This window comes from Conger conger, chromosome 1 (assembly GCF_963514075.1).
Source record: "Conger conger chromosome 1, fConCon1.1, whole genome shotgun sequence".
In the NCBI taxonomy this organism is placed as follows: Eukaryota; Metazoa; Chordata; class Actinopteri; order Anguilliformes; family Congridae; genus Conger; species Conger conger.
Genome location: NC_083760.1, coordinates 62,401,113 through 62,414,877, shown reverse-complemented (window position 1 = coordinate 62,414,877; position 13,765 = coordinate 62,401,113). Strand labels below are relative to the sequence as shown.

Below are 13,765 nucleotides of genomic sequence, written 5' to 3'. Positions count from 1 at the left end.
TAGGAACAAATGTCAAGGAGAGAAAAGTGCAAACTCTGTGTATGGTATGTGTTTCATGTGAAGCAATGAAAAACATTACTGCCATGTTTCTGACAGGGAGGCAGACTGGCACTCAGTGGAGGCAGGGCTGTGAGGGGAGCCAAAGGATTTCCTCAGTATTTCCAACTGAGCAGTCTCACAGCTTCCTGTGCCATTCAGTACCTGCCCTTCAGTGTGGGTGGGTGTGTGTGTGTGTGTGTGTGTGTGTGAGAGAGAGAGAGAGCATGTGTGTGTGTGCATTTGTGTATGCGCCTGTGTGTGTGTGTGTGTGTGTGTGCACATGCCTGCATGTTTGTGTGATGTATGTGTGCGGTGTGTACAAGCACATGCATGTGCATGCATGCGTATTAGTGAGTGTGAGAGACAGAAGTTGGCCAAGTGCAGTGGTTTCCTGAAGTGGGGCGGTGGCAGTGAGTCTGGCTTCTTCAGCCATAATGCCATTACACAGTTCTTGTCTTTCAATGACAGGCAAGTTCAGCAGCTCAAGAGCCACTCCAAATATAATGAGACAGCGCATTATGGTGGGGGGAGGGGGGGGGGGGTCACGGCACTTAGAGAGCCAGAGCAAGGAGCAGGGAGAGAGGGAAGAAGTGAAGCAGCCATGCCCTGAACACTCATCTACCTGAATGCTGCTCTGCCCCCTCTTCTGTGCACTTACTCTCCTCAGACTTTACTGTGCTTTCTTGAATTACAGAACACATGCATGTTGACAATGCATGTTTGGAGGCTGAGACAGTCCACTCCATTTAAAAGTTAAATTTACATTTACATATACATTTTAGTCATTTGGCGGATGCTTTTAATCCAAAGCGATTTACAAGTGCATAGGTTCTTCCGCATGTTAAAATGCATAGATTGGAGGAGCTTTGGCTGAGAATGAACAGTATTATGTATTCTTAACAGTATTCTGTGTTCTTTTTATAGTATTCTTAAAGGATTATTCTGGTTTGGATACATTGACCTTGTTTGAGGTAAACTGAACCTGTATCTTGACCAGCCCCATAGACGCCATTGTGAAGCTACTGACATGGAGGGAAAAACTTCAGGAATGATATAAAATAATATGGAAATAAAACCCTGGTTGAAAAACACAGGAATTATCTTTTAATCAAACTATAATTGCATGACTTCTTCTGAAGCCCCCTGTCACTTCTGTCACAGATTTGGTTAATAATAGCTATATTCGCTCACTTCAAAAGCCAAAACATTTCAAATAAGAAAAGTAACAAGGGAAAACAATTGTTTGATAAAAAACACAATGACTTAAAGGAAAATGTAGACAACTTTCTAATCAGAAATATAAAGACCAACAAAATCAAGACTTATGCCTTAGGCAGTAAGAGGAATTAAATCACAATAATGACGAAATCAATCTCATCTCATGGTGAGCCCTCTTCCCCACACAGAACACACGGAGAATGAAGAAGGAGCATACATAATAATGGAGGAGTCACTCAACACAAAAAAGTACTGTACATCAAAATATGAGGAACTTAGAGGTCTATAAGATGGAAAAATGGAAAGAATATTTTGAACAACTCTATTAGCACATTCCTATTACTAAATTATAGCAATCCTCCATCTGTGAAAAACTTAATATCATAGAATTATTTTAAAAGAACAAAAAACTCCCCTATTACTGAGAAAAAGCTCAGGGAGAGCCTGCAGGCCCTCCAATCAGGAACTGCATGCGGGCCTGATGGAACCCCCAATGAGAAGCTAAAACACAGCAGCAACTAACTGCAGGAATCACCACTTCCCCGAAGATATAATAAAATCAATGTTTACTGAAAATAAAAGCAGAGCTAAAATTGGAAAAAAGAGAACTATTCTTCACTCAGGGCCCCTGGTGTGAGACAGAGATGCAATGTATGTCCGACCCTGTTTAGCATTTACATCAATTAATTGGGCACAATATTGTACCAACCTGCAGCCCCTGGTCTCACTCTACATGATGAAAAACTTTCAGTCCTGCTCTAAGCAGATGACCTGGTTACGCTTTGCCTATAGAACAGCAGGTAGAGCACAACCTGAAACTGCTTGAGCAGCACTGTCAGACCCAGGTCCTGGAAATAAATGTAAAGGATTAGATTAATTATTTTTCAGGGCAATATGTATACAGATTTAGGATTAAACACAAGAGAACATTGTACAAATAATTATTTAGCACTCACAATTAGTACATCTGGAGGTTTCAACAATGCTGTGATTGAACTAAAAGAGATAGCCAGACAGGGTTTTTATGCCATTAAAAGGGGAATACACTTTGACAGTGCAATTCAAATCAGGCTAAATATACACTCAGTGAGCACTTTATTAGGTAGACCTGTACACCAGCTTGTTAATGCAAATATTTAATCAACCAATGGTCAAGAGGTTCCGCTGTTTCTCAGACCAAATGTCAGAATGGGGAAGAATGTAAGTGACTTTGACTGTTTGTTGGTGGCAGGTATCTCAGAAACTGTAGATCTCATTAGATTTTCACGCACAACAGTCTCTAGAGTTTGCAGAGAATGGTGCAAAAAACTAAAAACATCCAGTGAGCAGAAGTTCTGCGGGCAAAAATGTGTTGTTAATGAGAGTAGGTGACAGTAACGCAAATCACCACGCATTACAGCTGTGGTGTGCAGAAGATCATCTCTGAACACACACATCAAACCTCTAAGTAGATAGGCTACAGCAGAAGGACATCAATAAGTCTAAAAAAAGACTAATAAATACCTAATAAAGTGCTCACTGAGTGTATTTGAAACAATCATTCAGCCTATTGCACTTCATGGAGTGAAGTGTGTGGTTCACACAATTTTCAAAATGGGAAAACAGCCAACTGAATCCCTGCATGCAGAATTCTGTAAAAGGATATTTCAAGTACAAAGAAAAACACTCAATAATGCATGCAGGGCTGAATTAGGCCAATATGCATTACCAATCAACATCAAAAAAGAGAAGCATCAAAATCACAGTGACCCCAATTCTTACCATCGCAAATCACATTGAAATGCCAGGAGCTGAGCAAAGAGAAAAGCCCAGCAGTCACTTGGTCCAGGGGCTTACAGCTTTAACACCTACTAACACCAATCAGCCACAGGACAGCACCAAATGATATCACAGCATAAAGACAATTTATATAAACTATTTGAACACTCAAACCCAAACACAAAGTAAACGTAATTGCTCTCAGGCCATAAAAAGAGAATACATTTTGGCAGATTACCTACCGTACTAAAAAATAAAAGCTTAGAAAATGACTGACAATGTACAGGCTCAGTGAGCACAGTCGGCACAGGTAGACTTGGCTGCGTTCACAATGCCAAAAAAGAGAGGCTGAGACAAAGAAACATTTTCCTTTAAACTGCACAAAATATGAAAAACTGTATCTTTAAAATACACAGGTTTATCAAAGCCTGAGAGACAGTGAGTGACATCAAAGATGGTAACAAAAAAAAAGTATGATTTTAAAGTATGCACTATCAAAATGCTATTAATACTATTTTATTTTAACTCAAATTCTGATTGTAGTAATTGTTGTTCATATTGAACTTCTACTTCTACTGTTTATTTTGTGCGCTGGCAATATGTACTGCGTGTACTTCACGCTAATACAGGGTACTGAACTCAACTGAGAGAGAGAGAGAGAGAGAGAAGGGGGGGTGGTGGGGGGTCTACAGCCCGCCATGGCTCTTTGGCTCTGGCCAACAGCATGCAGGAAGTAATCCCATTACGCCCCGACCTCGGCGGCCCACTTCCTGCCGGCATCCCGACAGCAGGGCGTTTACAGGACAGCAATTACCCCACAGGTCACTGCCGCACTTACCCTGCTCTGGCTTACAGCAGCTTCTCCCAGCATGGCCGCGTATCTGCCGGGATCATCCGCAGAACCCGAGAGCGAGCCGCGCCGCACGCAGCGGGGCGGAGAAAGCCCGGTGTGTCCCGCCTCAGGGCAACAGGTCCTAATTGCATTCATTTGTACCGGTTGCATCAGTGCCAAAGGAATTCAGGAATAACATTACTATTGACAATCTATCACTACCGAAAGAAAAGACATCCTCTTACAGGTTGCTGTTGATGCCGAGGGCACCCAAAACAGTCCTGAGGGAAGATTTTCACAGTCAGAATGCATATTGTCAGTCGAGCTCCTCAGAGTGTTCAGGTGGGTGAAAGGTGACATAGTATCTTTGTGCCAAAAAGCTAAGGTGAAATAAAAAAGAATAAATGGAAGAGTCTGCCCAGCTCCAGGGAATGATGTAATGTTATCCCAGACACAGAAAACAGGCCCATTGCCAATAATCCTTGAGGTTTTTTCAAATATGTAATTTAGTTATTAAATCATATTTGGACAAAAGTAAGAGTTAGTGTTATTCATTAGAAAAATGTGAAAATGTATGTACACATGAATCTTTCAGCAGATCGGACTAATGATTTTACAACAAAAGCACCAACAGAGCCAATTATGCTTTGTGGCTAACTTAGAGTGCAGAATAATAGCTGGAGGTTTTGAAACAATGCCGCTGCAATCACGGCAGAGACCGTTGTTGTCCAAATGGCACATTATGTAATGTTTATGTAATTCAAACATAATTCTCAGTTTGTATCATAGGTCAGAAGCGAGGCCCTTGTTTCAGGGGCTTCTCGTTTACTGAGATCACAGAAACAAACCAAAACCAGACTTTGAATCTTTGTATACTTTAGAATAGCAGCAGCATGGGTAAGTATAGATCCAGCCAGTAACACGTCATAGCCATGTAGGCGGGGCCTTCCGAGGGGGAAAACAAATGTGCGTCTGCCATTAAAATAGCAGATAATCGCTATTTTAGTATTTTAACTAATAATAATGTCAGACAATTGCATTCAATCATTATATGTAGAGACCAGCACAAGAATTTTGGTGAAAGTAAGCCAAGCAGAATTTGGGTGCCGTCCTTATGCGGTTACACAGTGGATAGGTGATCCACCTCTATAGCCTGAGGGTATCACTCGCTGGCATTGTCTTAGATCTTATGAAATCCCACGCCAGCTACATTGAAAAGTAGACTAACTAATCTAACTAACCAGACTACCGACTCGATCATACTCTTTCGGTTTCACTTTTAACATCAAAATAAAAACAATGTGCAAATAAAAGTGCAAATCCGGGTTTTAACCTGACATTTTGAAAATGACTTTAATAAGACTAAATTATTTGCTCATTTAAAGACTTGTAACCGACCATTTCCAATGGAAACACCACCAAACTTCTCCCCTCGGAGGGTGATGACTTTTGATGATTATGATGTTTTGATGGGCGTGTCCGCACTTGCCGACTGGATCGATGCAGTTATGTATAAGGGTGTAAATGGGTGAAGTAGGTCTGGACTGAGCACTCCTGGGAAGGATATTTAGTTTCCAGCTAGTGTCACACTCTGGCCTCATTGCAATGAGTTGTCAACAATGTCACTAAGTGATGCCAGTCCTGTGTGAATGTGTGGGAATACCCACACTTGGCATTCCCAACTGTACCATGGGTCAGGCAGCTCATTAGCACTAGTTACTGTACACTGGGCTGCAATGTGGAAACAGGCATAGTGCAGATTTGTGACTGTTAAAGAGCAGTAGACATCCACAGTACAATGTCTACGGACGCCTACGCCACAGACAGTGTGTTTATGCCGCTGGGCAGCCTTTTGCAGCCCTAGGCTTTCACTTTAAAACCCAAATAACCAGCAGCAGAGTGAGAGGTAAGAAGTGCGCTAAGTGGCAGGAATAATGCTCGTAATGCACTGAAGTCCACCCAGGTCTAGTTCACAAGGTATGTATAGACTAAGCCAATAACGTTATGACCTGCTATAACTTGATGTAGCCTACATTTACCTTGTGAACTAGACTTATTCATGGCTATGGATAACTGAGGCTTTATGTGAATTGTACCTTATCTGACATGTGTCCTGCAGTAGCTCAATGACCATTTCAGTCATGCACTTATTGTATGTCGCTTTGGATAAAGACATCTACCAAATACATGTAATGTAATGTCTTTAATAAGCAGAAAGCCATAACTTATGGTTATGACACAGGTGATGTGTGTTTCCAGATGCCAAGTCTCAGCCCCTCTTTCTGGATGATTCTGTCCACAGAGGCTGCACTTCCTCTCCCATTCTGGACTGGGATGGGCCCCCATTCCAGAATATATTTGAATATATGAATGTATACAGTAAGGGAGCTGTATACTGTACCCAAGTTGGCTAGAGAGCTATTATCTAATGAAAGAAAATTATTACAAATGCAAGCATACAGAGGTATACATATTCATGGCTGGACAATAATAAGGAGCCATACAACTGGTCGCTTGGTCTTGATTCTGCATCTTTAAAAGCTAATTTTGAAGAAATGTGTCAGATTACAAAACATACACAGGATCACTCAGCATCCACCTGAAGCAACAGTCCTTGGTGGCATGGCTCACTCCATCAGGCAGAATCTGATACTGATCATGGCAGTTAGCTGTGGCCGGTGTTGTGACAAACAGCACGATGCCTCAAGATATGTACCTGCTTAAACTGTGTGTGGGCTGTAGACTGTCTAACATTGCTGTCAGTTACGGCTACTGCTGCCCATAATGCTCTGATAATCCCATCTAAAATTGAGTCTGCAATGCTAGTTAACTACAATGAAATATCCTTCCACCAGTCATAAGACATGGCTCTTTCTCACTCAGCAGATCAGATAATGGACAAAACCAAAGTCTCAATAATTCAACCTAACATAAAACAAATTCTCCAGCATACTGCAGACTACATGGTATGGGTTTTCCCCATTTATAACAAAATAGCTTGTATGCTATGGGTGTGTTATTTTAGTTCACTTTTACAAGACAATGTGCACAGAATATCACAATATCCAACACTTGCACGCTACCATTCATCCAAGATAGCTCAATCTGAGGGGCGGCTCTGTTTTACAGAAATGCCTAACATTCGTGTAATCACTCCCTACTCCCACCACTCCGGTCGGTCTTCCAGCTCTGGTCACCTTATGGTTCCCTCACTACGAGCACCTGGTGGTCGAGCTGCACGTTCACACCTGTTTTCCATTCTGGTTCCTCATTGGTGGAATGACTTGCCTACCACGGTCAGGAGAGCAGAATCCCACCCCCTATTTCGATGCAGACTAAAAACACATCTTTTCAAACTGTACCTTTGTCCTCCTTCCTGATCCACCCCACCCCCTTTTTTCCGATACCCCTCTTGTCTAACCCAAAAAAATAAAATAATAATAATTGCACTTACGATGACTGTATTTTTGTCTAGAACAGCTCTTCATGTGTACTTTACTAGTTATGGATGTGATGCTTTAACTTGTGGAAGAACCTATGCACTTGTAAGTCGCTTTGGATTAAAAGCGTCTACCAAATGACTAAAATGTAAACATGTACTGGACAGGTCACTCTGAGCAGGTGGGTCAATTTGTCAGTCCACCGGGAGTCCCACTGGACTAAACCAAATCAGGCAGAGCATGAATCTGCAATGGAGGGTCCCCCTCCCTCCTCACCACACGTGTGCATGTGAATCTCCTCTGTTCAATCAAGTGCCTGCAGTCTGAATGCGACAGCGCCACAAAACGTACACGCTCGCTGCACTCTCCTGAGCCCAGCTGGACTCAGCAGGCAGACTGCAGGCTCAGAAGGAAACAGCAGCTGGCTCAAAGTGTTTCATGAGAACATGTCTCCATTTTATGTCGATAAGATGGGAACAACCAATAAAAATGATTGGGTATTGCAGGAATAAAAGACAAAATCAAAAATGAATGGGGAAAATATACTGTGCATATTTGACCAAAAATTCATTTGCATGCATAAATTGCATATATTGTTGAAATGATGTAATTATTGTTATCTAACCTATGAATACAGTGCAATTGGAAGCAGCTGATGAACTGTAATACAAGTTAGTTTGGTGAAATACCTTTATTTTTGTTTTCATAACTGAACACTTGTTCAACAAACATTAGGTACTGGTAGCTACTGTGCAGAAAACAAAAATGGCCGAAAAAATACACTGAAAATAATTCTGTGTTGAAACTCCCTTCACCATCATCAGAGAACAAAATAGAACCTTCAAATTTGAATCATTCAACAGTAATTCATACCAGGGAAAATAGAGTACCGCAAATATTCTCCCCGTCTGGTGTGGTCACAGAGAAGGAGTGGGGCTATTTTAGGCCTGGGGGCTGGGAGGCACGCAAGGGCCTCAAGTGAATGAGGACTCCCAGGTCAGGCTTAGTGTAGCATAGCATGTTTTTGCTCCCACGATGGGGGTAGGAGAGGCTGACTGCCAAGGCACAGGGACAGTTTCCAGTCCTGTAAATGGGATTTGCTAAAACCCAGAGCCTATTTTTATTTCTCTAATCTCCCATCAAGCCAGGCTAGTGAGACCCATTTAGTCTTCTCATCATTTTATCTCCCCCTCCATCCTGTTGCACCTCTCCCACTCCCAGTGTCCCAAAAATGACTGGCCACTTCAAGCCTACACACAGTCGCCATTTTCCTGGAGAAGTGCTTGTTGTTTTGTGAGATTTTACTGTAGACTTGAGTAGGAGGAGAGACACATTGTTTGAGTGTTCTGGGCACAGCTCAAACTCATCTTTATTCAGAGAGGGATCCCACAGTAATAAAATTACACCATGGTATTTATTGCGGTAAAAAATGGTTTCATTAAACATCTACCTACATAAATGTGCAATTACAATAATTAATACAGGACAAGGCACTATGATTAGTATTGCTATTTATTATTCTTTACAATTCACCTTGAAGACATTAACCTAAATCATATAAAAATTTATAAAGTCAGCGTTAAATTAGGTGCTGCTGCATCAGCAGGATTTGAGGAGAGCAGAACGGTTGCCAGGTGTGACACAGCATAGCAGGTATAGTACACCCACTTACCCTCGATCCACTCTGCACTGTGTGTGTGTTTGTGTGTGTGGGCCTTTTATTTATTTATATAATGCTGCCGACACTCAGTGTGCCTGTAACCTGATCTCTTGTCCTCCAGCTCTTGGTAAAGACTAAGTACATCTCACACTGATTGGGCTCATTACAGGTGTTGACCCACTGGCTGCTAAATCCTAAAGAAGTACCGAGGCCACCCAGTCGACTGAGCAGTCATCAGAGAACAGGGTCAAAAGGTCGGAAATGCACCACAATTTGTATTTAGTAATAAATTAATCATGTGCAAATTAATGAAATTCCAGTACTGAATTACGTATTGATAAAGCATACCCTTTTGATCATTAACCTTAATGTATTATTATTAAAACTGATTATTTAAACCATAATAAGTTAAAGATTCCATGTTTACCATTGTCCTGAAAGTGAAGGTACATGGAAGTGCAGTATTTTGTAATGGTGAACCCCGGTGGGGTTGTGCAGCTGCAGCCTGGTTCTACACAGTTCCGCCACACGGCCGCTCTGCTGACTGTGCAGCTCCATTTTCACAGGAAGAGAGCATGAACCCCAGTCCCCGGGCTCCGATTGCCTTTGGTTCTCAGGAACACGGTGCACTGCATTTACATTATTAATACGGCAACGATGGCTACCAAACCTCTGATAGGAGCACAGGCAGTCTGGTCATCGATGTACAAAAGACATGGAGGGGATAACAAGTGCTGTATTTATTTTTAGCATCATTTAAAGGAGTCATTTAAAGTGAGGTTTTACTGAGCTATATGAGAGAGACTGAACTCACAAACTAAGAGGAGAATCGAGGTATGAAAAGACTCAAATGAGCACTAATATTTTACTGAACAAATCCTAATGGCTTTTGAAACTTGAAGTATGAAACTTACTAGAGTATCAGTTCAGCCCTCATGGTAATGTCACACTCTCTGTTCAATAATATTTGTTGAGGACTGAGTTTATTGAAAAAGAATTATGAATATTGAATTTGAATGAGGCAGACTCATGTGTTTATTTGAATATGGATAACAAATACTTTATTTGAATCAGGAAGACAATTTGAATGTGAACAATTAATACTGTTTTTTTAATGTGGAAGACACTTTATTTTAAAGTTAACATGCATTTTATTAATTTTAATAGTGGAAGACTGATACAGCATTTAAATGGGGAACACTGATATTTGAATGGGAAAGATTTATAATGTATTAGAAGGGGAAAAATTGATACTGTATTTGAATGGGGAAAGACAGCTTGGCCTATTAGATTAACAAGCGAAATACCAGGGAAATATCCTGTTCAAGTATCGTTACTAGTTTGTCAGCATACCTTGCGAAAGGGAATATTCTACCTTGAAATATGATGAGCCACATTTTACAAAATGTGCACGTTTCCCTCCGTTTCTTGTTTGCCCGTTTTTTCATTTAGGGACCAAACTTAATCTCTCCAGATACAAGTCAGTATCCTTATATGCCCACCAGGGGCACAAACCAGAAACTCTACACTTGCTAGTGAAACACCACTGGCTTACCCTGCCAAGAAGTGCAATTGTCAGGGACCGGGACAGAGGAACCAAACCCAGACTCAGGGATGATGTGAAAAAGGCAGACTTTATTAAAAGAGGGCAGACCAATAACGTAATACATTAACAGGTAATGGACAAAATCCAGGCAGACCAGTAAATACAGGGCAATCAGAAGCATAATGAAAGACAGGCAGAGTTCAAAAACCGGTCGACAGTCCAAGCAAGCAAAGGTAAAAAGAACGGATATCCAAAACAGAATCAAAACAGAGCAGATACCAAGGAGGTGACGGAACGGGTAAGCGCAGGCTAGAACCGGGAAAAAGGAATAGGCCAGAATCAGGTACAGGAAAAAACTGACTAGTAACAAGAACTGAAAAGGACAGGCTTAAATACAATGCTAACAAGCAGACAACGAGAAACAAGTGAAACTAATGACAAGAGACAGGAAGGAAATACATACAAGTAGTGGAGGCGAAGACACAGGTGAAACGAATGAATGATTGAATGAACAGGCAGAGCAGAAGGGACTACGGAAAGAGAACAGGGACATGAGACATTCAAAGGGAATATTAGAAAGGGGAGTGAAAACACAGAAAACACAATGGGGAAAAGGCACAGACGTGACATGCAATAATGTGGCAACCAATTTTCATCAATGAAACAAGATTAGATCTAGCAAGCCAGTTTTAAGCCTTTGTAAAGGATATGTAATATTTAGTCAGCTAACACACACTAACAGTAAGAATGCTAAGAGCAAAAAGAGCTGCAATTCTGGTATAATAAAGATGCATTCACATTAGCTTTGGTAAAATTGTTAACAAGCAAGCTGAGATAATCAAGCCATCATGCAGATATTTGTTGGTGATTTATGATTGTATTAAGCTACATGTTGGTCAGTAGATAGATAGCAATTGAGTTACTTGCAGTTTGGGAGGCCATTGGGTGATTAGTCATTGTTAGTTCTTTTATCACCATGTTATTTGGCTATTTGAAACAAACTACACTTGCAATCAGTGAATCTTCTGCTGTGGCGATTACTGGTGGAGTGGAGCATACTGGAGAGAGAGAACGTGGTATTGTCTGAGACCACAGACCATATTCCAAGACCTAGAACCAGACCAAGACCATGTTTATGTGACCATGCGATCAAAACTTCATCTCTGATTAGCGCACACATGATTCATGATGAAGTCCATGTGTTTCCCCAATTAAAGTCATGCACAGTGGCAGGGAATTAGCATTGAACCTTACTGAATATTATATGGCTATTCGGGCCAAATCAATCATGAAAAAATGGTAGGTTCCTTTTAAACGGTAAGAAACATTACCAAGAGATCCTGAGCAAAGTGAAAAACAGAAAGATATAAGGGCTTTTAAGCCATGAGGATAAAAATAAATCACTGTTTAAATCATGTTTAAATCATTGAAAGCCTTCCACTGGGAGGAGATCTCATTCACTGCACTCTGCCATGTGAATTTTAAAAGTGAGCCCTAGAGGACAGACTAATTTACAAACTGGCAGAAAATGCAATACAAAAACCATATCTTACATCTCTCTTAAGAGCATACATGACTAATTGTTTAATATACGAAAGTACATATTCAATAGCATGCCTCATATGGCCAGATAGATTGAAGACTTTTTTTTTTGTGCACAATAAGCATCCTTTGTGACAGAAAGTTTTGATAATTAAGTAAAAGAACAATCCTGGTGGAAATTCATTTTTATTACTGCAACCAGTTTGTCAAGCTCAGACAAGCTTAGGAATCTGAATTAAAAACACAATAACGGTAGAATGCCTTGTTTTTTATGGAAAAGAATGAGGAAATTAAATCATTCAGCCCATTATGCAGCTGTTTAATGAAGATAATATGCAACCTATTAATATTTAAAAGAAGTTCCATTTCAGAGTGGTCCCACTTGAATAAAAATAAGTAAAAGCTTGAATGCAGCACACATTTGAACGGAGTGTAGAGGCTCGATGTTGTTGACATTTTGCTCACAGGGTCATCACTTCAGCACATCTCTCGGTGACCCGGTGGGGCACTGGTGGGGACCCGAGCCTTTTCGCGGTGTCATTCAGAATGAGAAGGAGTGAGACAGAGTACAGCCGGGAGAAACCCCAGTAGAAAGGCTTGTAGTAAAATTAGCGGGTGTGGAAAAGCCCCACTTATTTTCCTTTTCTGCAATAATGCAATAACGTTATGCATGGCTACATCGTGACTTCATTCCTGGGATCCTTTACGAAGCAAGAGTTTATGCTGAACTTGCCAAAAGTGCCGTAGAGAGGAATACATCATTCTTTGATGGCACTTCCAAGGACAGTGTTCTTCTGTTGAGTAAAAATAATTAGATCTCACGCACAACTCTGAGTTGTTTTGTAACCTGACCAATCTTTCTATCTTCGGCCCTGTGCGTCGTTGCTATCCTACAATGCATCGCGGGTCATGAATATTTATCAGTGAGGGTTTGCTCAACTCCTCCTCGCCTGGACCACAGATCCTCCGCTGGAATTTGTTCACTTCTTAACGTCTCCCGCTGTGGCTCATCCAGGAATATTCATGAGGAGGGAGAGAGTGGAGAGGCATATTTTATACCTGTGTCCAACAGTGTTCATTTTGAAGAATTTTAAGTTATCTTTAGTCAGTCTTCTGACTAAAGTGCATTCTTGTTTTACTTGCATTTTAGTCACTTGAATAGTGTTAGTTTTAGTCCAGTTTTAGTTCAAGAAAACTACAACTACTGTTCTTAGATGTGATTACTGACTGACCTTCATACACAGATGCTACAATCGTCATATTTTCTTCCAAGAGTCTTACAGTATAGCTCTTGTTATTATTGCACAGTACATAAAGAGGCTGGAACATGCTCTATTTGCAGTGACATTCCTGTAGGAATAAGGAAGGAATATTGCCAATTCAGGAATTCTCTTCAGATAGTATTTGACCTTCTTTAAGTCACAGACCACATCTTGTTCTACGCAGAGGTGATTTCTTATAGGTGGATAAGGCAATCATTTCAACTGAGAGGAAAAAGTTACTTTTATTGTATTTACATTTAGGTGAGTACAGGCCCAGAGGAAGAATCAATCTTAAATCCAGATTATGCTTCCAGTATTCTGCCCCACACACACATTTTAGGTCAACTAAAATGGAGTAAACGCACCACTCAATTAATATACCGTGAACAAGCAAGCTGCTGTGCTTGAATATAATAAAACTAAACAGTTCATGTTAAAAACTGAAAACTGTAAGTAAATTAACTTAGC

The 13,765-nt window shown here is 40.8% G+C and overlaps 1 protein-coding gene across 1 annotated transcript in view; it reads right to left on the bottom strand.

Moving 5' to 3' along the window:
* Positions 1 to 13,765, bottom strand: part of rbms3 (RNA binding motif, single stranded interacting protein) — a 308,178-nt gene that overhangs the window by 277,061 nt on the left and 17,352 nt on the right. The gene's annotated exons all lie outside the window — the stretch shown is intronic.